The sequence below is a fragment of the Podarcis bocagei genome, assembly GCF_964188305.1.
Source record: "Podarcis bocagei genome assembly, chromosome: 12".
NCBI classification, from domain to species: Eukaryota; Metazoa; Chordata; class Lepidosauria; order Squamata; family Lacertidae; genus Podarcis; species Podarcis bocagei.
Window position 1 is genome coordinate 42,219,091 of NC_138137.1, and position 26,900 is coordinate 42,245,990.

At 42.7% G+C, this 26,900-nt stretch overlaps 2 long non-coding RNA genes across 4 annotated transcripts in view; one reads left to right on the plus strand and one right to left on the minus strand.

Moving 5' to 3' along the window:
* The window catches only part of LOC308569886, a 62,952-nt gene that overhangs the window by 15,226 nt on the left and 20,826 nt on the right, over positions 1 to 26,900 (minus strand). Inside the window, exons 1-3 of one of the 3 annotated variants that reach the window (XR_014000903.1) lie at positions 26,001 to 26,548; positions 23,392 to 23,540; positions 22,613 to 22,703 (exon numbers count right to left, since the gene is read on the minus strand). This is a non-coding gene — a long non-coding RNA (uncharacterized lncRNA). Of the gene's footprint in view, positions 1 to 22,612; positions 22,704 to 23,391; positions 23,655 to 26,000; positions 26,549 to 26,900 lie in introns of those variants that run through there. The other 2 variants (XR_014000904.1, XR_014000902.1) reach the window with 2 other exon arrangements.
* On the plus strand, positions 540 to 9,293 carry LOC308569898. Its single transcript, XR_014000917.1, has 3 exons — positions 540 to 771; positions 7,437 to 7,520; positions 8,726 to 9,293. It is a non-coding gene; the product is annotated as an uncharacterized lncRNA (long non-coding RNA).

Sequence of the window (26,900 nt, forward strand, 5' to 3'; positions counted from 1 at the left end):
CTCCCATCGAAAGCCAAATTCCTGGCACGTCCAGGAGGAGAGAGGAATCTACGGGAACAAGAAGTGCCGGAGTGGTGCTCTCTGGTTACAAGGCAGGTGGAAGGTGGCACCGCTTTTCATAAAAACAGAACACCGATCAATTTCCAGAGATCAGGGATGGCTCACAGTTGTTCTTTCGCTCTAGATTTCCCTGGAAAAGTCATTTTAAGGAAAGAAGGAGAAAGTATCTACGAGCCCTGCCAGTGCCTTGTTACTCTTTCCTCTTCTGACTAAACCTTTAACAAACACATAAGTCATTTTTGCAGCTCCTCCAAGCAAAGTAAGACTATGGTATAGAAAACAAGCTCTGCCCCCTCAGACTGTTCTGCTACAAAGGAACTTGTTTGGAAAAGAAACACCTATTTTTTGAGAAATATTACAGAAACCAATCATCAGCCATAAGGAGACCCCTACTGGGTCAGATCAAAGGCCCGTTTCAGCCTAGCACTCTGTTCTCACAGTGGCCAACCTGAAAAAGCGTTTTAAGTGCATTATAACCTGTGACAACAGATGGTGCTGTGGAGTCCTGTCTTTCAGCAACATGATTTCCTATTATGAGGTTTACAACACGTTTTCCTGAAATGTTTTTTTGATGTGTCTAGATCCAGCCCAGGCGCCTGAGGGAAGCCCCAAGTTCATGCAACCCATGAACGCAACAGCTCTCTTCTACTTGTGGTACCCAGGAAACGGCATTCAGAGGCAGACTTCCACAGATACTGGAGGTAAAATACAGTCCTTAGGACTACTAGCCACTGATAGTCTTGTCCGTTAAGCAGGCATTTGCCTAATCCCCCTTCAAAACAGGTTGGCAGCCATCCCTACATCTGGCAGTAAAAAAAAATAAAAATCCATGTGTGAAGAAATACTTCTTTTGGTCTTTCCTGAATTTCCCAGTTTCCTAAGTATTCTGGTATTATGGTATTATGAGAGAGGCAGATGAAGTTGTCTTTCCCCACTCTGTGCTTAATCTTGTATACCTCATACCTTGACCTCCTTACTCGCGGGCCCCTCAAATATTTTATGTGTGGGGTGAAGACCCCTCGGCCCCTAGGAGTTGGCTCCTATGCCCCTAGGAGACTTCCTGCTCGTTTTTGTTGTGAACATGGATACCGCATGACAGAAGGAAACACTTCTGCCACATCAGTAAAAGTTATGAAGCATTTGGAACATTGGGAGTGGCTGCTTTCTAATCCGAATTTTACAGAAAAGTCTGGCAACTTTAAGAAAAGGGTTTGTGTTGTTGTGTTTTTTTTAAAAAAATCTGAGTGGCGTGGTGAAGGTGAATATGAAGATGTTGAAAGCTATCAATGAAATTGAGGATCACAGAATAATTGAACTGTTGGGTAGGAATGAAAAGGTCTCCTTGATTTTGATTTAATGCATTTCTGTGGAGGGAGAGAGCTCAGTCATCTCAGGCTTGTGGGTTTGAGCCCCACGTTGGGCAAAAAGATTCCTGCGTCGCAGGGGGTGGGTTGGACTAGATGACCCTCGTGGTCCCTTCCAACTGGGCGATTCTCTGATTCTATGCCGCTTTTCATTCCAATGAATCCCAAAGCAGTTTACAAAAATAAATACAGTGATAGAACGTAACAGAACATCACAAATACTGCATAAATCTTATAGAACAATTAACAAGCCATCAGGGAAACAATTGCAATATATGAAACACTGTTAACAAGCAGCAACTAAAAAAATCAGCTGAAATATCACAATTAAAGCAAAAGTCATATTATATGATTAACAAATCAATACGGCATTCATCTATAAAGCTGTATTAATAACTTTAACAAAACAGCAACTGAAAGATCAACGAAGCACTGTTAAATTCACACACTCCACCAACCCATGAGTCCTAATCTTTCACTCTAGTCGGCTCATTCAAATACACATACAGTGGTATCTCGGGTTAAGAACTTAATTCGTTCTGGAGGTCCGTTCTTAACCTGAAAATGTTCTTAACCTGAGGTACCACTTTAGCTAATGGGGCTTCCTGCTGCCGCCGTGCCACCGGAGCACAATTTCTGTTCTCATCCTAAGCAAAGTTCTTAACCCGAGGTACTATTTCTGGGTTAGCGGAATCTGTAACCTGAAGCGTCTGTAACCCAAGGTACCACTGTATACATATTCCCTGTGGCAGCAACTCCCTTCTAAAGGTTCCTTGGACTTGAGCTGGAGCAGCAAAGGTCGTACCAAGCACTCCCTGATGGAAAACAAGAGTCTCTCTCCCCTCACAGTCCTCCCTCTGGTTAACAGTTCCCTCATGAAGGTTCCTAGGGCTGGAGGGTGGGGCAAGGCAGGTTGAAAAAGCCATGGCAGGATCGGCCTCACCAATTCAGAGGCCTTTTATTGCCTGCCTGTCACAGGGGCTCGTGTCTGTTTACTTATAACACTTTTACCATGCTCTTGAGCCAAAAAGAGTTCTCAGAGTGGCTTACAGAAAATCACCAGTAACAAATAATGATGATGATGATTGCTATTTATTAAATTTGTATACTGCCCTTCATCCGTGGATCTCAAGGAAAGGGGAATGGGAAGTGGGGAGGAGAAAAAGCAAATTCAGGAACCAGTTCTTAAAATTTACAAAGTTCATCTAATGACCCACTTGTATGGAAACAGAGCCCCACTCAGCAGAGCCAATGCAGTGGGCCCAGGAAATCCCAGCCAATGATGTTGTGGGATTTCCAGGAAATGCAGGAAGTCAAGATGGCTGAAGAATACAGGCATTGGCTACCATGAAAGTAAAGTAAATCCCACATCTCACCCATGAGGATTTAACTGAAAGTTTTCTCTTTAATTTTCAAATGCAATTTCTTTCAGCATTATTTGGCAGAGGAATGTAGTTAAAAACAGAAGGAATTTTTTTGATGCAGCACTACTACTATGGCCAATAAACAGAACAAGGTTAAATAAGTCCAGTTCTTGTTGAAACCTTGGCATTTAAAAGCATCCCCCCTCTATTTTGACTGAAGAAATTTGCACATTGAAGCTGATGATTTGCAGAACTTGTGTGTTCTACAGGCACGTTATTACACAGAAAAACCTTGAAACGAATAAGCTGCGCATGAAATATGAACACACTTGTGACTGAAGGTTGAGGTGTCTGCTTGTTTTTAAATTTATTTCTAATCCTAAACATATTTTCCAAAATGAGAAATGTCGAAGAAATTCACATAGGGAATCAACCCACCCCTTCACCCCCAGCAATTTAACACATTTATAAGCCTCCTTTCCCCCAGCTTGGTTTTTAAGACTGTTTTGCCACCCTTGGGAATCACTGCCTGAAAACAAGGTGGTTTAGGTCATTCCCTCTTATAAACCCAATGTATATATAGCACACGAACAAGTGCAAATCTCAGAGTCCCATAAACATTATATTTCAACTGCAAGACCCTGAAATAACAATGAGGGCAGCGTCAAAAAGGTTCCTCTTGACAGACAAAGTTTTAAATGTGTATTAAGGGTCTTTGTGACACTAAAAAAACAACCACCCTGAGAACACAGACAAGGAGGCTAGAAGCAATATTTATATTATGTTCTCTCTCCTCGTCCCGGTTTTTGAAGGTTTTGCAAGTAATGGATGATTGGATCATGAGGGTAAAGTCTACTGTTTTCCCCCAAAGCTTGTGGATAGTTGCAATCTACAGTACTCAAAAGGGGAAAAAATGTTTTTACAGGCTCGAATTCCCACAGACTCAAATGCTGTTTCCCCCGCTCAAGCAAATGGGAGAGTTACTGCTGGAGGTCAGGAACAAAAGCCGGAGGAACTTTTGCCGTTTTGAGGTCCCAAAAGTTACATGACTTCAAACATGGGGAGGCTGCTGCCCTCCTGCGTGCCTTACCTATCTCATCATCGCGAGCCACTTCTGGCAACGGCACATTTTCAATAAAGCTGTGTTATATTAATTTGGAAGAGCAACCTTCCCAGCAAGCTTGATCCAACTTAAATATGGAAATAGTGAAAAGCTTTGTATTTGTGCCAATAGCAGATTTCTTCAATCAGCCCTAGACACGCTGGGCGAAATTAACTCCGGACATCTTAGTGAATTTTGAGCGAGGCCTCCCATGGCAGATGGCAGGCAGGAGGGTGAGATGAGCAACCAGTTAGAGGGCAAACAGAATGAGTAATGCTGTGTGAGGCAGAATGTACTCAATGTAGCCCTAGAAGCCAGAGTAGTGGCTCCCAAATAGCCTCCCTGCCCCCCATGGACCACTTGAAAATTGCTGCAACCACTTGTTGATTTTCCTCCCTCTTATAATAACAATAATACCTTTATTGTCATTGTACAACCTGTAGCAATTGTAATGTGCTGTGCTAGGTGCTGTATTATTTTTAATTGCATTCTTCTTGCTGGTTTTATTTCTTGTCGACCACACTTCATGGTCTTACCGTTCAAATTGCAGACATAACCACTAAAAGCACAATTAAGAGTTAACATGAATATTTCACAGCCAGATCCACAGACGCCATGGACCCCTTGGATGAAGTTCGTGGACCACTGGAGGAACACAGAAGACAGTTTGAAGTCAGATTGAAGATGGCCTCCTTTACAGAGGACAATCCTCTATTTGAAGCTGTCCACAGTTTGAATGGTGGTCCAGCTCATATCCAGTGTAAATATCTTATTCTTTATGTTATTAATACAGTATTGCATATACCGCCATGCAATATTTCATATGAAAGTGTGGTTTAAAGACGATAGATTAGATAGATAGATAGATAGATAGATAGATAGATGATAGATAGATAGAGATAGATAGATAGATAGATAGATAGATAGATAGTAGATAGATAGATAGATAGATAGATAGATAGATAGATAGATAGATAGATAGATGATAGATAGATAGATAGATAATTAGATAGATGGTAGTGAGCAAACTCTAGGAAGGAAGAACAGGGGTTCAGTCAGCACCTGGACAGCAGGTTGAGCAGACACACAGGACACCTGGCCACCACCTTCCTCACCTTGCTGAGATGTGTTCCTGTTTAAATTACAGTAATTATTTTTAAATTTGCATGTGTACTTGCTTATGCATATGTAATGTGAATCCATGTCTTCTTTCGCCATCCTTTTTGGTGATGTGTTTCCTCTTTTTTTCATGAGGCTTAAGTGACCAGCCTAGGTCAGGCCCAAAGTGATGTGTTATCTAGACTGTGAGAAGGCACCAGCCAACCTGGGAGCCAGCAGTACCAGTTTGGCTGTCTGGCGTCACCTGTGAAATGCTGAGAGTGATCCAGCTACAATTGCCTGCATTGCTCTCATCAGATCAGAAGGTGCAGCAAGGAGACTGTGTCTAATTCACCAGACTTCTCGTGCATCTTTATATCCTCCTAGCATTCTCAAAGACAAAGATGCTCCTGAGAACTTTCATCACCCCTTTAAAAATGTCCAGCAACATTTACAATCTGGATAGGTGGTTATTAAGGATGGATGGATCAATCAATCCATGTAGCCTTTGATTCATTCATAAACCCATTCCATCCTGTCTCTGCATTTAACTGCTTGTTCATTTTTTCAAAATGTATATTTGAATTTATGAAAGTACTGTACACATTTCTAAGTGTACTTTATCTGAAAATATGCATTCCTAAGTGCCTGGTGATGCATTTTTGGAGATGAAAACCACATTGTAAAAGGTGCAGATGTGTGAAATCCGAAGGAAATAGACATTCTGATCAGGGCATTAGCTCAGGAGATATTGATGGTTGATTTGTATCGTATTCACAAAGATCATATTCCCTAAGCATCCCTAGTGGCCATGCGTGGAGCAGGAATGTGGCAGCATGCTGACCTCACTTGCTTCACACCCTTCCTTGAGTGTTTTTGCCTGCCTGGAATGTGTCTTTGGAGTCTAATAATGGCTCTTGCTGGCCTGAGTGGAGGATAGAGAGGGGTGTGGGAGTGTGTGTCTAGACTAGCCCACTGTGCAAAGGTAAAAAATTACATTCATTAAATTACACCACCACTTGTATGTAACCTCTGGTAGGTCACTCAAAAGGGGATGAAACCCTTAGATTCAAAAAGGTTCGTCACCCCTGCCCCAAACTTGGAATTGTTAGTTCTATATTCAGTTATATGGAGAGGTGAGACACTTTGACATTCTTTTTATGCCACATTCAATAAGCCCGAAGCTCCTCAAAGATAGGGGCACTGTTACAGATAGGGGGAGTACGGTATTTTCATGCAAACCCGCTTAATTCTCCCTGCCCAAATCAATAAGCGAACTGAAACACTGCTATCCTTCAGACTAAGACCTCCTCTTACACAGTTCTCCAACCCAAAAAGATAGCACAAAAGTGCATATATTAGTGAAAATAATGTGCAAAATCACATTATATTTTGGGAATTTTCTTGGGCAAATGCATGCACTGGGCAAAATCACATTCAACGTGTGGATAGTATGAGAAATGCATATGAAAATGTATTCAGTTTTTAATATGAAGATTTAACAAGAAAATTTCACAAACTGATGCAGGAATGGGGTGAAAAGAATTTACGGCTGGAAAAATGAGAAACTGAGAGAAACCAAAATTGACAGACTGATCCATCCCAAGGCATCGTGTCTGAGCACCCTCATTTTTGCTGCTGGGTGAGCCGATAGAAAATGCTCTAGTTTGTCCAGTCCTTTTCCTGCTCCAGAACTTCAAATGTTTCTAAAAGCGTCTAAGAAACTTGGCACGAGTGCAATATTCACTACTGAAATTTACTAGGTCATGAAATATTAATCCTATCCCACTGTCTTCCTCGTGGTATTTTACTCCATTTATTTATTTAAGAGCAAGATTTCCAAGAATGCTTGTGAACATTCTTTTTGCACTTTGTCAGCTGAGACTTATATTCTCATTCCTTGACTTCTGCCAGCTGGTTTAGGGATGTCTGTACGGAGAAAAACATCTTGTCTCCATAACGGCAAACAAATAACTCCATAACAGAGCAGGCATCGATTCGGATATCAGATTCAAACTGCAGATTGTCAAAGGCTACCAGAGTTTTTCAAGTAATATGTTTTACCCATTGCCTCCTATGAAATGTGTTTTATCACTTGTATGATGCTGTGCGGAATTTTTTTTCCCTCCTGGTGCTGCAATTTGATCATGGCCAGGCAGTTGGTATTCCTCTCATGGTTTCCACCATTTCTTGCAGAAAACCAAACCAGTCAAACACAGTGCTGACTTCACACAGCATTTCAAATGAAGATTGGATGTGGCTACTTCTTAAAAAGTGGCCACCAGGAAACAGATTTGTACAACTGCTCTTGCAAAGTGGAAGATCTGGAGATCTCGCATTCCAAAATGCCCCTTGCCCTCTTCATCTCTCAACCTCCAATGCATTGCCATGTATTAATAATGTCATTGTCCTTACATATAATTTTAGAGCACCTCTAGAAAATGTCAGAGACTGGTTGGATGAACTCGGAAGGATCGGAGGAACCAGCTGGAGAACTCCCAGGGGAAGAAAGCTCAGAGCCAGGGATTGGTAGTGAGATGACAATGAGTGGTCAGAGGGAGAAGACTGGGAGGAGGAGATGTTGGAAGCTGAAGAGGTAACAGGGCTTTGTGAGTGGGGGCGGGGAGCCTGTGGCACAGAGAAGTCTATAACGCCTTCTTGGATATTTTCTCACTAACACATGCATTCTTATGCACAATTTATCCTAGCACATGCATTTCTGTACATGCTGCTTGGCTGGAGGACTGCAAATTTCAAAGGGTGGCTGATTTTCAGCTCGCATATTGTTTCAGAAATTGTGAATTAGAGAGGTTCACCTTTAAATGTGAACTGAATCAAATTTCTCCCCCACCCCTGTCTATCACTGAGTTCTGACCCCTCCCCTTGCTGCTCAGGCCAATGAGCAAGCCCAATCCAGAGTTTCTTCTAGCAGTCAGGGTCTATTAGCCGCCATGGCTTGGCCTACTGGTGCACAAGCCACCATTGGCTGGTAAGGCTGGTCTCCACTGAGAAGAAGAAGAAGAGTTTGGATTTGATACCCCGCCTTTCACTCCCTTTAAGGAGTCTCAAAGCGGCTAACAATCTCCTTTCCCTTCCTCCCCCACAACAAACACTCTGTGAGGTGAGTGGGGCTGAGAGACTTCAAAGAAGTGTGACTGGCCCAAGGTCACCCAGCAGCTGCATGTGGAGGAGCGGAGATGCGAACCCAGTTCCCCAGATTACGAGACTACCGCTCTTAACCACTACACCACACTGGCTCTCCATTGGCCATAGATAGGTGGTGGTGCAAGACCTGCTGCACAGTCCAGTTCTGGCACCAAGACATGATTAAATAGAGCAGTGGTTCTGAACAAATTGTCCGCATTTATAAGCTTCTTTATCATTGTCTCCTTCCACAGCCAACATCCCCACATAATACACTGGATGTGAGAGAATCCCTTTCATGCATCCTACATTCATGTCTAGCCATCCAGAACTGTGGTTTACTCAATTACTTTGATCCAACTGGAATTTCCCACATTAGTTTTCATTTATTCCTTTGGGTTATTGGTTTGTTTTCCCTCCGAGATTTGGGGTTTTTTAAAAAAACAAAAGCCAACAAATATTTTCCATTAAAACTAATTACTGATGTTTAAATATCTGGGCATTTTTTTTTAGAGCTTCAATGAGCTAAAGCCTGGCAAGGAAACTGTAAGGTTGGGCTGAAAGTTGTTTCAATAAAGGGTTTCTTTTTACAGGCAAACCATGATGAGCTTTCTCCTGGTAATCCCCTTTCCATCCCAATTCCCGGGAGAACCCCTACAGCGAAGGTGATTCACTCGAAAAGGAACAAGCTTGGGAGGAGGAAGAGGGCCACTTCTGACAACAAACACATCATGTAAGTGCTAGAGCTACAAATAATGTGATTTAGGTCTTGTTAAAGATGTTTTAACTATCCAAGCTGTAGCCTCAACAGGATTTATTAGGTAGGAGAAACTCTCAATATTTATTTATTTATTTATTTATTTATTTATTTATTTATTTATTTATTTATTTGATCTTACTGAAGTGTGTGGCTAGAGCATACAGTGGCTCTCTTGAATATGTCCCATTTCACATCTAATTTTATTTGTTTTTTAAAAAAAACTTTTCACCACCAAAGTCTCAAAGTGGCTTACAAATAAAAATACACAGTATGCAAAATTTAAAACATAAAGTCAACTGCAGAAATTTAAAGACATAGTTTTTTTAATAAAAGAAAAGAAAACGGGAGAAGCAATCACGATGCAAAGACCTCCTGAAATAATACTGCTTTAGCCAGGCACCTGAAACTCAGGGATGGTTCCTGTCTGATATTTAGTAGGAGGGAGTTGGGCCCACAACACTGAAGGCCTGACATCTCATTGACGTGACTCGTGCTTCTGCTCCATGGAGGAGCATGATTAGTGGCCCTCCATGGACCTGAAGCATGAGTCGCGTCAATGAGAAGTTGAGCCTCCAGTGTTTAGCCCCCCCCCCCTAGTGCCTGCCAGATTATCTGAGTTATTGACTTGGGAAGGACAAGGTAAGGCAGTCCTTAAGGTATCCTGAGCACAAGTTATTCAGGGCTACGACAAAACAAGCTTGCTCCACCTTTCATGTGACAGCCTTTTAGATATTTAAGGATGACTATCATATCTCTTCTCACTTGCCTCTTTTCCAGGCTAAACATTCCCCACTTCTGTCAACTGTTCCTCATGAGGCTTGCTTTCCAGACCCCTGATCAACTTGGTCACCTTCCTTTGCACACCTTCCAGTTTCTCAATACCCTTATTAAATTGTGGTGCCCAGAACTGGACACAGCACTCCAGGTGTAGTCTGACCAAGGCAGAATAGAGCAGTAGGATTACTTCCCTTGATCAGGAAACTATACTTCTGTTGATGAAGCCTAGAAGAACATTAGCTATTCTAAAATATAAAATGAGTCTACACATCACAGTTTTGACTCGTTTTATTTGATTTGATTTGTATATTGCCCTTCATCTGAAGATCACAGGGCGGTTCACAACATAAAAACACAAAAAGAAGACACAAAAGACATAATGAACAAAAACAAAAGCAGAGCAAACCAATAACCCTTCTCTCACAAGAGGACCTCACTTCTTACTTCCAAGAGTGCTAAGCTTGTAAATAGGCTTGAACCCTCCTAACCAAATCCAAACCATATGGGAGAACACGCAAAGCTATTTTATTTAACAACAAGCACAGCTAATTCTAAGGCATAACATGTATAAACAATGCAATAATTAAAACGCATGGTTGTGCAACAGTAAGATTTCCCCATCTTTGTCCTTCCCGGGAGTATGTTCCTCAATATTTTGAAGATTCTTACTCTTATTATGGCTGTGTGTCCCCAAACCTGGAAGTGGTCTGAGCCTCTGACTCTCTAAATCTTTCATTTCACTGCTGGCCTGGTGTGATGAAGGCTTTATTCTTCCTGAAATGTGCATGACTGATGCTGACACACACTAACCAGAGGATGAATGAATGATGGATGAAGGGGAGAAAAAGTACGTACGTGTGTGTCAGAGAGGGAAAGAACGGATGATGGAGAGAATGGAAGAGAGAAGGATGTCTCGCACCTCAAGCCCAAACGTTCCTCATGCCTGCTGTGCAAAAATGGATTTGAAGAATAAGGGTTTAAGAACCAGAACAAAAGTTGAACTCTCATAAACCAGTTGTAGCTGTGATGTTTGTAAGACGAAACAACAACAAAACTGTGCTGTGGGTGGTGGTTAGAAGAGTATGGTGAGAAATAGGACAGGTTTGGATCCTGTAACAAACTTGCACAGGATCTAAATGAGTGATGGGAGCCTGTGGCTCTCCAGATATTGCTGGACTACAACTCCCATCATGCCTCACAGTTGGTCATGCTGGCTGGGGCTGAGGGGAGTTGGGGTGTCCAACAATAGGGCCACTGTAACCCCACCTCTCACCTAAACACATTCCAATAAGACGACATGGAAAGAGGCATTATCAAGAGTCCAAACTGTAAGAGCCAAGGGAATATACCATGTGAGGAGCAGAAGTTTTAGTTGAAAGGCACCATATATGAACCACGGTGGAGGTGATAGAGTAAGACATTTCGGACAGAGGAAAATGGTTATATGATGCTGCTTGTGTTTGTGCTGTTTAGCTTATTTTTTAAAGTTGTTTTATTCATAGTGTTTTCTAGAATGTGGTGGCTTTAGTGATTTGTTAACTATTCTATGTGATTTGTGTTATATTTGTGATGTTCCATTCTGTTTTCTTATTTATTATTTGTGAGCCGCTTTGTGATCCATGTGAGTCAAAAGCAGCATAAAAATATAATAAATGGAAATGGAAAATGGTTTTCTCACTCCACGGACAAGAGGTTAGATCTCTAAACAAACAGCATTCCCATTGTTATAAACAACTGGGTGAAAGCAGTGATGAACTCTTGGCATTAATTATATAGCTATGCATATTGCATGATCACTTGACTGGATATAATGTGGGAGTCGAGAAATGAAGGAACTGGAGCAACACAACTAGAAGGAATATTGGCTTTGATCTCTAGGGGGGGGGAGCAGAAATGAGAACCCGCAGCGTGTTACATAGCAAACCTGGAAAGGAACCAGTTTCAAGGTCCAGCTTGTTGTTTGACTTGCTCGGTTTTTATTAGATCTTCCCATTCCTGATCTTTCTCAATGGGGGGGCTGCAGCTTTGCTGCCAGCAAAATTGCAAGCAATGATAAGCCTGATTAGCAGCATGGAAGGCAGTCGAGGAGGCCCTGGACTAACTACCACATGGTATGGTTACTAGCTAGCTTGATGGACCTCTGTGAAAACTGTCTACATGGGCCATTGTTCTTTGAAGGAGGGATGGTGACCTAAAAATGACTGGCTCAAAATATGTGGTGGACACACATCTTCTGATGCATGATCAGACTTCTTATTGGAATAGCTCCATAGCCCACAGAACTGAATGGAGAGTCTCTGTATTCCATTTGTAACCACAGTGCAGTAACCACTCAAAACGTGTCTGGTCTGTCTTGTTGATCACAGTTGCATCTATTTGTTTTGGGTTTTTGAACCATAGCGTTGTGGTATGACAGCACACTACATGCCCCGAATGAGAGTAATTAAATCCCTGCTATGAAGCGTGTGAGTTTGTTTGTTTGTTTGTTTGTTTGTTTGTAGGGTGGACCAAATGATAGGAACAACCACCCTCAGAACATACTGAAAGAGATTACTGTGGGAAGGGCGATAGCAGCATTTAGGAATAGGCATAATCCCCTGCATGGGGAGATTAATTTATAAGGTTGTGACAGGCAGAGGACAGCACTGGGCTCAATTCCACGCTGATTCATAACCTGTATTCATTTATGCAGAACTGTACCATGCTATCATTCTTGCAAATGCAAAATAACTGTAACAAACAACCGCAGAAGCAAATGGAAGAATTCTCCTGGCTAGTAAGGCAGCAATGATATGTACTAAACCAAGGCTGCAATCCAATATCCACTTATCAGTGAGTAAGGCCTACTCTACTGAGTAGAGATGCCTAGGTTTGTGCTGTAAATGAAATTCTTGCAACAATAGCACAACTATAGCACAACCTCTTTTTTTGGCCAGAGGGTTGCATTCCCTTTTAGCCAACCCTCAGAGGTGTGCATACAAGTGTGGCCTAAGCAAAAATGGGCATCGCCACCCCACATTCCCCCTTGCACACATGCAGACCACAGATGCCCAAAACACAACACATGTGTAGTAATGCTGATACAAACTCCTCTAAAGGAAGAGGAGTTTGCATCAGCATTATTACACATCATGTGTTGTGTTTTTGGAGGGTAGTTCTCTTTCCTGCTGCTCAGCTAATTGGGAAATTGCAGAGAGGGGTGACACCCAGAGGTGGCATGCACACAGATAACTGCAGGAGCACAACACATGCACACACTCATTGGACCTTCCCAGCCAGTGTCTTCTTTTGGCACAACTAGCTGTCCGGTTCGCCTCTCCTACCAGCTCTCTGCAATCATTTTTCCCCTGGAAATGACAGGTTTCAGGGACCTGTGCTTTTGGACACGGCACAGAGCCACCTTCCTCAATTCTCACCTTTCCTGAGCTGGCTGATTCTCAGCTTTCCTGCTGTTAGGAGAGAAGGGTAGCCCTGATCTGCCAGAAGAAGACTTCAAAGATCCAATGAAGTCATCAGTAACTCAGAAGACTCCAAGGCAGCGGAAGACTGTGATCCTGCATTGCTGACAGATCGCCCCCTTTCCAGTCTGGGTGAGACAGACTTCAGACAGAGGGCAGGGCCTTGGCCAGGGCTTCAACAAACTGAACAAAGAGGCTTCATGCTGCAGAACCAGCTGAAAGGGCAAGTTTGCCACCAGTGAACTAAGAAAGGATAAGGGCAAAGTAGCGCATTGGGAGTGCAATGTCCTACTGGGCATTTGGAACAGCGTTTGCAAGGGCAGCTGAACACATGGGAGCTGAAGAATAAATCTTGGGAGGGTGGGGATTTGAGACAGCTGAAGTTCTGGAGCAGGAAAAGGACTGGACAAAAGAGCCAAAAATAGCTCCAAGCCAGGGACTGGAACCAATGCATCCTCCAAGTACTGTGTCAAGAACTGCAGCAGATGTTGCTGGACCACAACCCCAATCATCCCTGACCACTGGCAATGCTGGCTACATCTGATGGGAATCCAACAGCATCTGGAAGGCCACAGCCCTTCAATAGAGGGTGATCCCAAAGCCACGCACCATAAGGGATGGGAAACTTGTGTCCCACCAGATGTTGCTGGCCCACACCTCCCATCGTTCCTGGCAGATGGCCATGCTGCCTGGGAGATGGAGTCCAATAATAAATTTGGAGGGCCACAGGTTCCCCTCCCTTGCTATAGGATAAGTTACCATGCATGCCTGGAATGTCCTCCAACTGTGAAATCCCTCTCACGTACAATTTTTGGATTCCCTAACTGCCAAAGAGCATTGCAAAACATTTCCAGGGTTTGTGCTGCAGAAGTATCATGTTTGCAAATGTTAGCTGCGCCCACAAAGACAAGCATCAGTGCACTAGCTTTTGTGATTTTTAACCAGGCCACCGCTCCAGAAATGGTCCAGGACTTGCCCTCCCGTAAAGCCTACACATGCCCTTAACCACAAGGCTAAACCTCCATAGATTACCACACCATACAGCAAGGCTGGATTTTACTGAGCACATAACAAAGAATGCTATTTTTAGAACATGGCACTCTTAAGTGGACATTTTAAAGAGGAACCGACAAAAGTTAGAATGTACTTTCTGGTAGTAATTACCTCCTACAAATGTGACTCATGCCTGCAGTTTGAATGTATACGTTTGATGTCCCAAAATCAGCAGTCTTATAAATAAATCTCTGAATCACAGACAGAAAGCCTTTAAGTGTTCAAATATTTCTGGCTGCTCTGGGAAGCAAGTTTTTCGTTTAAGCTTTTAACTTCATAACAAAATTCCAAAGTCACAATGTTGATATTTAAGGTAGGCAAATGCAGATAAAAGGCAGCCTGCGAAGAGAGATGTGTATAAGCATCATGTTCTTTCCCTTGTCTTGTCCATATAGCTCTGTAAACACGAAACCAGCCTTGCAAAGTCAGGACGTGAAGAGCAGAGAGGCCGGGATTGTTTTACTGGGGAAGGACCTGCAGCTCAGCACTAGAGGACATGCTTTACGTGCACCAAGTTCCAGGTTTAGTTCCTCACATCTCCTTCTAAGGTAGTAGAGGCTGGAAGGATCCCTGTCTATGTTTGAAGAGCTGCTGCTGGTCAGAAGAGGCAACCCAGAAGATCAGAAGATGGACCCATGGACTGACTGTATATAATGCTAATACTGCCAGGGCCATTGGTCCATGCAGCCAAGAACTGAAAACTTTATAGCAGGTTGACAGTGGTGGGGAGAAACCTTTGGCTCTCCAGGTGTTGAACTGCAATTGCCATCAGCACCAGGCAGTGGGGCCAATGGCTTGGGCATGATAGGAATCGGATTCCAACAAGATCTGGAGGGCCATAGCTTCCCACTCCTGCTTTGTAAACTGCATTGCTAAAACCAAAAACAAAGTGGTGTTGTAGACTTTCCTTATTGCTCAAAATACACCAACGGCAACAGTGGGTGGGGCAATCTAAGGTACTTAATGGACAGCAGATAACATACAGCTCTGTGTAACTGTGTCAGTTGAGGCAGGAGGTGTGTCCGTATTCAGCGTTATCACTTTAACAAATTTGCAGCAACTTGCAGATGCAGGAACTGGACAACCTGGTGTCTGGGAAACATAGATAATGTATTTCTCAAACTCAGCGTCCTCCTTTCTTCTTACCTTTTCCAGGACAAGGTTGTCGTAGCTTTCAGAAATCCTACTATTTACCTTTTTCTTTTTGCTTCTAGTCCAAAGATATTGGCTCAGTCTTTAATCATTTTTTATCTTATTGCCATGTTTGAGGCATGCTGATGGCTTGCCTTAAACCTTTGTTCTCATCCCAGACTTCTGCCACTTTGGTCCAGCTCACCAATGGTTCTGATCAAACTAACGCTCTACCTTACACATGAAGGTAACAATCCTATGGACTCTTAACTCAGTGGGACTTACTTTTGAGCAAACACCCACAGGACTATGCTGGGTCATATTTATTTTGGAATAAGCTTTCATGGACATCTCTGTTGGCAGGTATATTATACATACATGGGGGGGGCATGGGAGCAGAGGAAATGTATTGCAAACAGTGGTGCTGCAATTTCACGCTGGACTAAAATTTAATCAACAAATTTGTTTCCAGTCAAGACTAGAGCACTACAAAGCACTTTGAAACTATTTGTCTTGCCTTAGGTGCTAAATTAGCCTTGCAAGAAAAACTTATGTCACACATTAGGCTCTGACAGACTTGCTGATTTCCTGTGCATTTCATGGCACAAATTCTTCAGTCCACAAAAGCTTATGCCACAATATAAAAGACAGTGTTGTGGGGCTTTTATTTATTTATTTGCTACCAACAGCTTAACACAGCCGAATCCCTCTGGAATTCATTATGATCATATTACTTTTCTCTTTTGACCTCTTAACTGCCCCTTCATATTCTGCTTTTAGTTTTAGTTTTAGTTTTTGAGGCGTTCAACAGTTTGGCTCCTCCTGACCATTCTCCTTTGATTTGCTGTCCGTTATCTCTTCCTTTTCCCTACGTCTGGAATGGTCTTCCTGGACACATTTGTCATTCTTCCTCTCTTAAGAAGTGTAGGAAAAAATGTGCATTTTTTTGCTTCCCTTTTCCACCTAAATCTTCTCTCTCTTCGTCCACTCCTCAGAGATTTCTTATCGTTTAACATATAACTCAATAATATATCCTGCAACTTACTATAGTGCTTCCATTTCAAATTTAAATTTGGAACTATAATTATTTGCTCTGTTCCTTCCCTCCCACCTGTCCTATCCCCACATCCCTGTTCCGCCTCTTTTTGCAAGCTACTGTGGACAGGAACGTACATATTGCACCATTTGTCAAAAGCACCAAACACACCTGTAAGTACTATGAAAAAATACTAAATGATTAAAATGGTTGTGTAAAAGTGTCCATTGTCCTCAAGAAGAAGTGGAGAACACCTTCAGAACACCTTGCAAGATACTCCAAATAGGAAAACCGGTCTTTATTTTCAGTTGAGATACAAAGCAGCAAGCATTATAATGATCCACTTCTTTACCAATTGTACTTATCTGCCCATTCTGTTATGTCCAGAATCAGCGATGAAAACCCCACGAAGTCCTAAAATTAACTGCATTTTTGGTCAGTCCGAAGGAAGAAAACAGCTTTATGCTTTATCTTTCGAGAAAGCAATGTGTTAACAAAGAATTGGGGGGGGGGGAGTCATGATAAGCTCTTGCTTTGTCCTTAATGCTCCCCCTTAAATCAATTTTCAGCTTCTTCTGAATTTGCTGCCTGTTTTGCAGCTGTTCTCCGCTGCTGGATTTGCCTGCATGTCACTGAGGAATCCAAGGAAACATTTAAGCTCTTCTGCAGCAGAAGGAAGGAACTGCTGCCAAAAAAGGGGGAACTTGCTGATGGAGGTCACTGCCAGCTGCTCAGCCAGGACTTCAGCATTCTTAACTTATACTAAAGAATATTTACTCTGTGAGGTCACCCATTCTTCTGCATTTATTCTGAAAATAGTGGAACAACCTTAGAAGATACTTCCTCGCACCAGCAAGGGAGTGCTTCTTTCTTGCTTCTATGCATGTATACCTAACTGGATTAAGACAGGTGCTGTATACACAACTGCCAGGTCCAATCCAGCCATGGGGACTGTGTATGCCTGCGATCCCCAATGTGGTGCCCATGGACACCATGGCATCCAAAGCCCCCGTCCCCGTTTTTAATGTTTTGAAAGGCAGAGTTTGCCTGGGTGGGGGGGTTTCCTTTTTTCATAAGTGGGTTAGCCTCCTATTCTTATCTTTGCGCTTAGTTGTTGGGGTGTGTGCATGTGTTTTGCCTGTTGGGGGGTGGGTGTCTAAGCATTGCTGGTTTTACTTCTGTGAAATGCCCTCAACGGTTTTTTCTATAGGCTTTTGAATGTGCCCATGGGCTCTTAAAAGTTGAGGAGCCAGGGTTGGCACTGCTATACAGGAGGGTGAAGTGACCAGCTTTAGACAGCACCGTGAAGGGGAGATGAATGAAGGCATGAATTAAGTGTCTGAATGGTGCAGCAAGACTTTATTATCATAGCAGGGTGGCACCATTTTGGCTCCGCCTCATGCAGAAAAATGCCCTAAGCTGGCACTGGTGGCATGTGTGCAGTTGGATCAGGGTCCAAGGATGTAATCCATCTCCATTAAGAGTAATTGGGCATTTTTCCAATACCTTCAGTGAGAAGCAGACCGAATCCTAAATCCTTTTAAAAATACACACAAACTAAGTCCTGATATTGGAGCAGAAATGTTTGTTTTCTTCTGGGCTTGATTCAACTTTGCTAGGAACAGCATTCGTTCTTCTCAGATGCCTTCCTCTCCATTTGTGTTGGAAAACGTCACTTGTTGAAAAGAAATTTGTAAAGTGAGATGGTTCGTGGTCTTTCTTTGCACAATGATAAATGTTCCAAGACAATCTCCTGAGTGTTTGATTTCATCAGCACGCAGAAAGACAGGGCCTCAGGTAGGGGGGCTGCTTACACATTACCAACCCCCCCCACACACATTCCCCGCCCCCCACAAAAGGACATGAATTTCCATAATATTTGTGCGCTGCAGGGAAAGCCAACATTATGCGCTCCAGACGTTGGACTACAAGTCCCATTAGCTCCACCCTGCATATCCTCCATGAATTTGTCTCTTTGTCTTCTAAAGCTGTCCACATTGATGGCCACCAATGTCTCTTGTAGAAAGAGAATTATGGGTGAAATACTTTCCTTTGTCTGTCCTGAATCTTCCAACATTCACCTTCATGGGAAGAGGGCCCTGAGTTCTAGCATTATGAGAGATGAAGAAACCCATCTGCACGCCATGCATGATTTTATACTAGATGCTGAACTAGAAAGGCCTTTGATCTAATCTAGCAAGATGCTTACATTCCCATACAGGCCTGGTCTACACACACAGTGGAGTGAAGGGGCAGAATCCTGGAATGGTAATATGGACCGTGCAGATTACAAGTTGGGGATGCAATTTTCAACACATACACCCCCAACACACACAAAAACTAGGGATGTTATGAGCAATCCCATACTTATGAACAGGATCAGGGTGTGCTCACCCCAACCCTGCAAGTCACTCTGGCTTCAACCTCCTCCTTCCCCAAGGCATCCCAGAGGTTTGCCATGTGCCAGAAGGAAGGCAGAGGAGGTTGTGGTGGTATCTCAAGTGTTCCACTGTAGCAGATGATCGTTTTTCCTGAACTGGACTAACAAATCCTAGTACCTCAGGTGGGAAAATGATGCTCTGCATGATTCTCATGGAAGGACCCCAAGGGCCAGCTCAGCAGAAATTGCACATAGCGCATAATTTTTCCTGTTCAGGTTGCTGGGGATACTAGTCCCACTCTATCCCCCAGCAGGCTGGGGAACGCTGCCTTCTAGGAGCAGGGCTTGGGGCAAGGGAAAGAGGTAGAAGGGACTTTGCAAATAGTCCCTTGGAACATCTGCAAAATGCTCAGGTTTTTCCTTCCCTCGGGGAGAGGCTGCTGTAAACCAGCATCCCATGCCACTTCAACTATACTGGGAAAGGCAAGCACAGTGTAAGGATTACGGCCTGACTGAGCGAAGACGAATTGATAAATCACCCAGTGAGATTTCTGTCTGCAAAACAGTTGCCATTCCTGCCCTCCTTCAGCAAGAGCATTCATTCCTGTCCTGCTAGTCTCAAGATCTCACAGCCAGCATCAAATTAATGCATCGCGATTCAAAATATTTACAGTACAATGTCCTTAGAACGAGCTCAGAGGAGCATTAGCATTGGGATCACGGTGAACTTGGGAAAATAAGCCAGGTCACAAAGCATTTATTATACAAAGTTTCCCATTACACGATCTGACTGACTGCTAGGAGGGTTAGGATGTTTCTTGAGTGACTAAAAATATTTGGCCGAAATCTCTGAAACAGGGACAGGGAATTCGTGGCCCTCCAGATGTTGCTGCACTTCAACGCCCATTGTCCCTGCCCATTTACAAGGCTCACTGGGGCTGATAGGAGTTGGAGTGAAACAACAGCAACTGCAAAACCTAGGAACTGATATAATAATAATAATAATAATAATAATAATAATAATAATAATAATAACAACAACAACAACAACAACAACAACAACAATAATAATAATAATAATAATAGAATTTGGAAGAGAGAATGGAGGAATAGAAGTGAGGTCACCAGCAAGAGGACAAATCCAGTTCTGGTCTCCATCCCCTCCTTTCCTTTCTTCCAGAGGTTAAAGCCTACCTAGGACCATGGCCCTCCCTCCAGTGAATGGCAGCTGATTTTGAGGAGGAGTTAAGGAAGTAAAAGAAAAAGTGACCAGGTCCCACATACTGGGGGGCACACAGAAGGTAGAACAACTCACGTCCTGCCCTCTTCAGCAGCTCAGTCAGCAGGACTCATTTTGGGGTGCCAGTTGTAACTGGGTGCCCAGATTTTTACAGCCCTGCTAATAATTGCAACAGTAAAAATACAACTATCAATTAAATGCATGGACTGAGGATAAAGCTTCAGTAAACGTCTATAGCTGTCTCTTTCATCCTTAAAACAGCCTTGTATGCTGAGAGATAAAGCTGTGAGCATCCTAATGCGTTCCTGAAGCAGTTTATATCTGTAATGCAGATCACAGAATCATAGATGCTGCCTCTTAAATTCACGTTTTATATTGCAGGCACGTTTGCCCTGTACACAGGGGTAGTTGCAGCTGTGAGCATCCTATTGTGTGAATATGGTATGTTTTGGTAAACACATAGGGACATGAGGTGCACATGTGTTGGGGAGTTCAGTTTGGCTACAGTTCTCTGCTGTGTGTCCACTGCGTGTTTGCAAGAATACACCCCTGTTTCAGACTTCCCAGGATTTAATTTCTGCCACTAAATGCTATAGATGTCAGATACCTTCCAGAGTGTGAACTAGCTATCACTAAGAATAGCTTCCCAAGTCAAAAAATCTGAATGTAGTTATCTGAAATGAGATGAAATTGAGCAACGTTTTTTAAAAACAAAACAACAGCGCATTTAATAGTGAGGAAAAGATGTGTTCCATTGGGGTGGGGCGGGGGGAGAAGGGGACTTTTCCAGGAAGCCCTTAGGTGCACCTACTGGAAAGCTAGACCATCAGCAGCTGGATGGGTGGGTTTTATCTAATAGAGTTTTGAAGCACATATATAGAAATGCTTTATACAGCAGCATTTAAATAAGAAGCACACCATGCCTAAAGGAATAAGCTTTTAAAAGTGATGGATCCTTTGTATTCACATATAATGCCTTGATGCAGTGCTCTACATTTCCTTCACGAATGATCATAATTTCTCCGGTCGGTACGCTGCTAGAGTATTATTATGCACGCAATTCAGTTCCTTGCCTGATTTTTGCTATGGTTTGTAGCTTGAGGCCTGAATTACATAACATTTCCTTCCCCCTCCTTCCTTACTTCAGCAAAGCTTGCTTTTTTACAATGTGCTCTGTGTGTTCCCGTTTTTTGCTTTCATATAACATTCTATCACATGCAGATCAATGCCCTGAAAAGACACTCTAATGATAGCTATTTGGGTGCTGATAGACTATGTGGTGTGATTTTGAATATTCTCTGATGCTCTTTGTGACAATTAATTTGCTGTATATTTCTAGTTACACAGAGAAGGAATTTACCACGGAAAGTACCAACGTTTGCTTCTCTCTCTCTGCGTAAGCACATACAGATTTCTGCTGTGTCGTCCAGACCAGTAGGAACAGCACTAACCAGGGAGGCTGGTGAAGAGGGCTTCCCACTGCCCTCCTCAGCACATCCCTGCTGCTGTTGCCAGTCTCCTCTGGAGGAGAGGAAAAGGACCAAAGTGTAGGAGAAGAACTCCTGATATATATGCAGAGAGTCCCAGGTTCAATATCCAGCCTCTTTGGGTAGGACTGGCGATGTCCCCTGTCCGAAACCCTTCATGTCCCCTCCTCAAATGCATGCAGAAATTCCTAAGTTCAATCGCCAGTATCTCCAGGTAGGGATGGGAGAAGCCCGTCTGAAATGCTGGAGAGGCACTCAGTGTAAGGCACCTTCCGATGTTCTGCCTTCCATTCTTTGGAAGTGCCTCTGTTTCTAGCCATTTCACTGGTTCTGCAACCTACTGGACTCCGACTCCCATCAGCCCCAGCCAACTTGGCCAATGGTCAGGGAAGATGGGAGTTGGGGTAACAATGTTCAGGAGGCACCACACTGGCAACCGCCGCTGGGTTATGTAGTCCTCATGCCAGATATTCCTATCAAAGGCACAAACTGTTTGCAACCATTCTTGCGGAGGTATTTTAAAACACCCCTGCCACCATTCTCTTAAATTGTATTCTATTCTATTTTATTTCCTTCTCCTTGTGTTTCATTGAAACTTACACTGTCGCTCATAAGGCACAATGGCACCAGCTACAGCATTTGATCCCTCGCACTGGCAGTCTCTTCCTTTTGCAAATTAGGGCACAAGCCTCTTGTCTCAGAGGCTGTAGGATATCATGGACCTTCCTCGGCAGATGCAGAAAAAAATCTAGCCTCAAAGAGGGAAATCTGCCCTTGGAAGCCCTTTCCCAGCCAGCACGGGGGGGGGGGGGGGAGGACACATCTCTAGGTTACCCCTGCCAATGAAAAAAGTGGATGCCATGCCAGGGTAGTACAGATCAGGATCCTGACACAACCACACATTTGGGGGCAGAAGTAGTACTAGCGCTGGCATGTTGATGTTCCATCCTGCTATGACCAAAGTGGAAGGGGAATATTATGTCCAAAACCAAGGAAATGGGGGGTTGGGGACTGCTCCCTCCAGTTCTGAGTCTAGAAGGGCTTTGGATTTAGTACTTTATCTGCCCCAGCAGCTTCCCTGATCCAGTACGAGTGCTCTGCCCATTTTTATTTGAATAGATCTAACAGCAGGTCTTTAATCTTTAATAAGCCTTTTACCTGTCATTCAATGAAAACTGAAATGGCGCCCGGGATCACTCTCCAGTGAATCGGCCTGCAAATACGATGCATGATTTCTTCCCGTATTAACCTGGAAGCACAAGCAAGAGATGTGTGACTCATTTGTGCCTTTACTGCTCAGGACTTTCCAGTAAGCTGCAAAACAGCCCTTCTTAAGAGTAAGGACACCGATAATAAGTATTTATTAAATTCATTTTAAACATTTACATGCCACTCTTCAGTTTACAGAACTCTCAGCATAAGAGCTTGGCATGAAAGCAATAAAAACACTGTCAACTATAAGAGAAACCAGTTGAATAACAGAAACATAGCAGAGAAATAAATTCCATAGAATCAGAAAAAGCACCATTTTAAGTATGCGTCAGGGTGCGTCATGGAAAGCCCAGTCAAATAAAAAGCTCTTTGCCTGGTGCTGAGAAGACATCAGGTTTGGCATCAGCCACACCTCCCCTGGGGAAGGTGTTCCACATACACTGTGCCTCTCCCTCTAGTTATTGCCCATCTGACTTCACAAAGCGGAACGACTTGAAGGAATGTATCTGGTGATATCATCAGGTTTGGGCAGGCACACATGGAATATAGAAGACCTTCGGAGTCCTAAGCTTTCAAGAGCCAAAAAAGGCAATATATTCTGCACCCTTTAGCTCATTTCCACATTTGATCTCTGCTCCCTATGTGCAGCATGCATGTGCTGCTTTCCTAGTTTATGAACCTTCATTCACACTTTCAACCATGTTTCTTTTTAGCCTTTCCATTACCTTGTCCCTGCAAACCCTTCTTTGGACATGTTGAATCTGCCTTCCTGAGGAGCATAAAAGCACAGCATGGACGCTGTAGAAGAACATTGTATGTTGTGGCTTTCCTTCAGTCCTCTAGTGGATTCTCTCCTCAGTATATCAATGGATACCTTAATCTGAACACGGCGCCAGATGGCAATTTTGTGGATATTGATGAGTTCTGCTATATGTAAACACAATATCCAACCATAGTGTCTCGCTTTTTCATTTAGGGGGAGAGGTTCTGGAAGGCAAATATGGAAGAGCTGTGCAATCCTCAGTCTTTCCCTCCACATTATTCTACATAATCTAAGGACAAATAGCTACGTAGATGAGATGCAGAAGAAGTAACGGTGAGCTAACTCATCGGTGTTTTAATACAGGCTGCACCTCTGTCTACAACATTCAGAGCAGATCCCCGGATTGCTTGCACCCATGCAAACGCAGGCATGTCAGGCGGTTCGTTTCAATGAAGAAACGTTTGCAGGTTTGACCTGGCTGGTTTTTACAAAATGCAACTGTGTGAAGGGAATCGTACTGCCTTAGCAAAAAGAATTCTGGCCCTCTGCAAAATTCCAGAGTTTCTAGATTCATGCTGTCACTGGAAATGGTTTTAGGGAACACACAAATAGGTGAAAAAAGAATCTGCATGACCTCTCATTAAAAGCAAAAATGTCAAGCTACCTTTTTTATTTTAAACAAACCACAGGTTTCTATTAGTGCCTGAGCTACTGTCCATGGTATTATGAACTCAAATCTCATTTAAAACTGGAATTGTTTTGCCTTGATGTTTATATGGCTCTCCCCCTTGTCAACTGGGGGGAAACTGAATATACTTGGTTTTAGTAGACAAGTTGAATCAAAATTAGCATAGGAAATAGAAGACATGAGATTCATTTCAAAAATACTCAAACATACAGCCTGCTGATTGCTTAAAATTTTTAGCAATGTGCAGGGATTTAAACGGCCTAGTTGAGATGTGCAGTGCTCTTGAGTGTGTGTTTATCTGTCTACTCTCTCTGTATCTCATACTTGCACACCACATGATTTAGTTGATTCCTGGATTACAAGGAATGGGACTTGATGGCCCTCATTGTCCCTTCCACCTCTACAATTCTATGATTCTATGTTAACCTGTTGCCTAAAACCTACCCAGGTTGTAAGTTCATCATCTCAGCCTCTGGTTTCTTTTTAAACTCTAGACTCATTGGGTAAGCATCAAAATTAAGCCCCACTTTTTTAAACATAACCAGGATTGTAGAATTCCCTTCCAGGGAAAACCTGCCAAGCCTCCTCATGGTCTGCTTTTAAGGGTGTTTTGAAAATGTTTATTCTTCTACCCCAGAAGCCTTTTAAGAATTGATTTCTGTGTCTGTTGTCTTTAAAGCTGAACTGTTTTATTGCTTTTTTATTGCTTCTATTTTATTCTTGACGTTAGGTTTCTTGTGGCAATTACCGTATTTTTCCATGTATAAGACTAGGATTTTTCCTAAAAAATAATGTCCAAAATTTGGGGGCGTCTTATACATGGATAGATCTCCCCCCATTTTCTTAAATTGGAGTCCTCAAAAATAGGGGGCATCTTATAGACGGAAAAATATGGCACTTATAAGCAGCCTGGTGATTTTTTTTTTTTTTTGTAAAAAGCAGGGTGAAAATGAGAAAATACATTATTTTATTTTTAAATTGTAAACATCTTTTGAAATCCCCCACCCCTCATGCTTTGCTACATAGCATAAGGGGTTGCTGTTTGAGAACCAAAGGCCAAACTCATCTATGGCCAAGTTTGGTCGTTGCTCATGACAGCAGGTAGTACTGTACTCACATTTTCAGAAATGATGAGATTTGGCTGTCTCTTCAAAGCGTATCTTTCAAATACACATTGCAACAAATGCTTTGACGTGAATTAAGGTGACATTTGACATCCATCTTTCAATGTCTGGTGTAGCAATTAAATGTTACTTCAATTTAGAAAGCTTACTTTGGCAACTAATATTCATTACTGGTATAAATAAATATGAGAGTCATGCATGAAGAACCACTTTGCAAAGATGGAGATGAAGTTGGGTGGTTAAAAAGGAAGTAGAATGACACAAGGACAAGGACAAGTGTAAGCACTAACAATCTGAGTCAACATTAACAAGAAAAGGCTCCCTGAAGGGAAAAGGTCCCTTTCTCATGACTTCTCTGTTTATTGATTCAGATGAAAGAAGATAGATTCCACATTGAGTTTGTTTATTAATTAGAATGGTGTTCAGGGATTTGCAATTTAAGCATTCACATGTTAAAAACCAGGAGAAGCAAACCTATTGTTACTGCCTCTTGTTTAGTCTACCTTTAATGCCTTGGAAGTTTACTATCAAGGGTTGGAGAGCAGGAGCAGAAATACAAAAGGACTCTCTCTCTCTGTCCGCCCCCAATCTCCTTTGTTCGCTTACACGGCAATACTTTAAAGTAGGTGTCTCTTCTACTTAGTGCTAATCAGCTATACAAATATTTTACAGCGTTCACTGGCTGGTTATATATTTGGAAAGCTTAGGTGCCTATTGTATTTTGGAAAGTCACTGCAAACCTGCTTATTATATTCTTACATAAGGCTGAAAAGAAAACTCGGCACAGCTTTTCACAATCCTTTTCATAAGTGTCAAAAATCATCTCCCTTTTCAACATTTCTGGCCAAGCTGCTTGGACATTTCGCAATAGGCTGTTCCTATTTTCACTTTTCATAGGCAACAGTCACAAGGTTGTATCTTCCTTTGCACTGCGTGAGCCCGGATTGGTGGAATCACCCAGGTGATTAGGGCCCCACCTGCACAATACAGTATCACAGCACTTTAAATGGTCATGGTTTCCCCCCAAAGAATCCTGGGAACTGTGGTTTGTTAAAGGTGCTGAGAGTTGGTAGGAGACCTGTAAACTTAAAGAGTCTTGCAAGATCAGGACAAAGGCCTATCGTTGTCCAGCATCCTGTTTTCCCCGGTGTACTTGTGGGCAGCCCATAAATAGGACCCAAGTAAGCAGCACTCTCCCCTCTTGTGATTCCCAGCAACGGATATTTGAAGGCTTGCTGCCTCCAGCAATGGATGGAGAAAATAGCCATTGTGGCCAGCAGCCACTGATAGCCACCAACTTGGATGGCTTTAAAAAGAGAAGAATAAGAATAAGAATTTATTATTTCCGTCACAGACCAGTTCCAGCCCACATACAATATCAAGGAAGTCATAAAACATGATAGGGATACATTTGAATTTGCAATTAGGTATAACAGGGACAATACAGATACAGCAACAAAAAATAAAAAAATAAAACTTAGTCACTAACAGATAACCTAAAATTATCATTTAAGGCCTTAATCATTATGATAGCACAGCTTGTTCCCTAGGTTTTATGGCAATCGCACAGAATTTGGATCCTTGTCCTCTACCAGGGATTTTAGACATTGGAGTTCAGATTCATTTGGAGATTTTTGCATTATCTTTCATTGCTGGGTG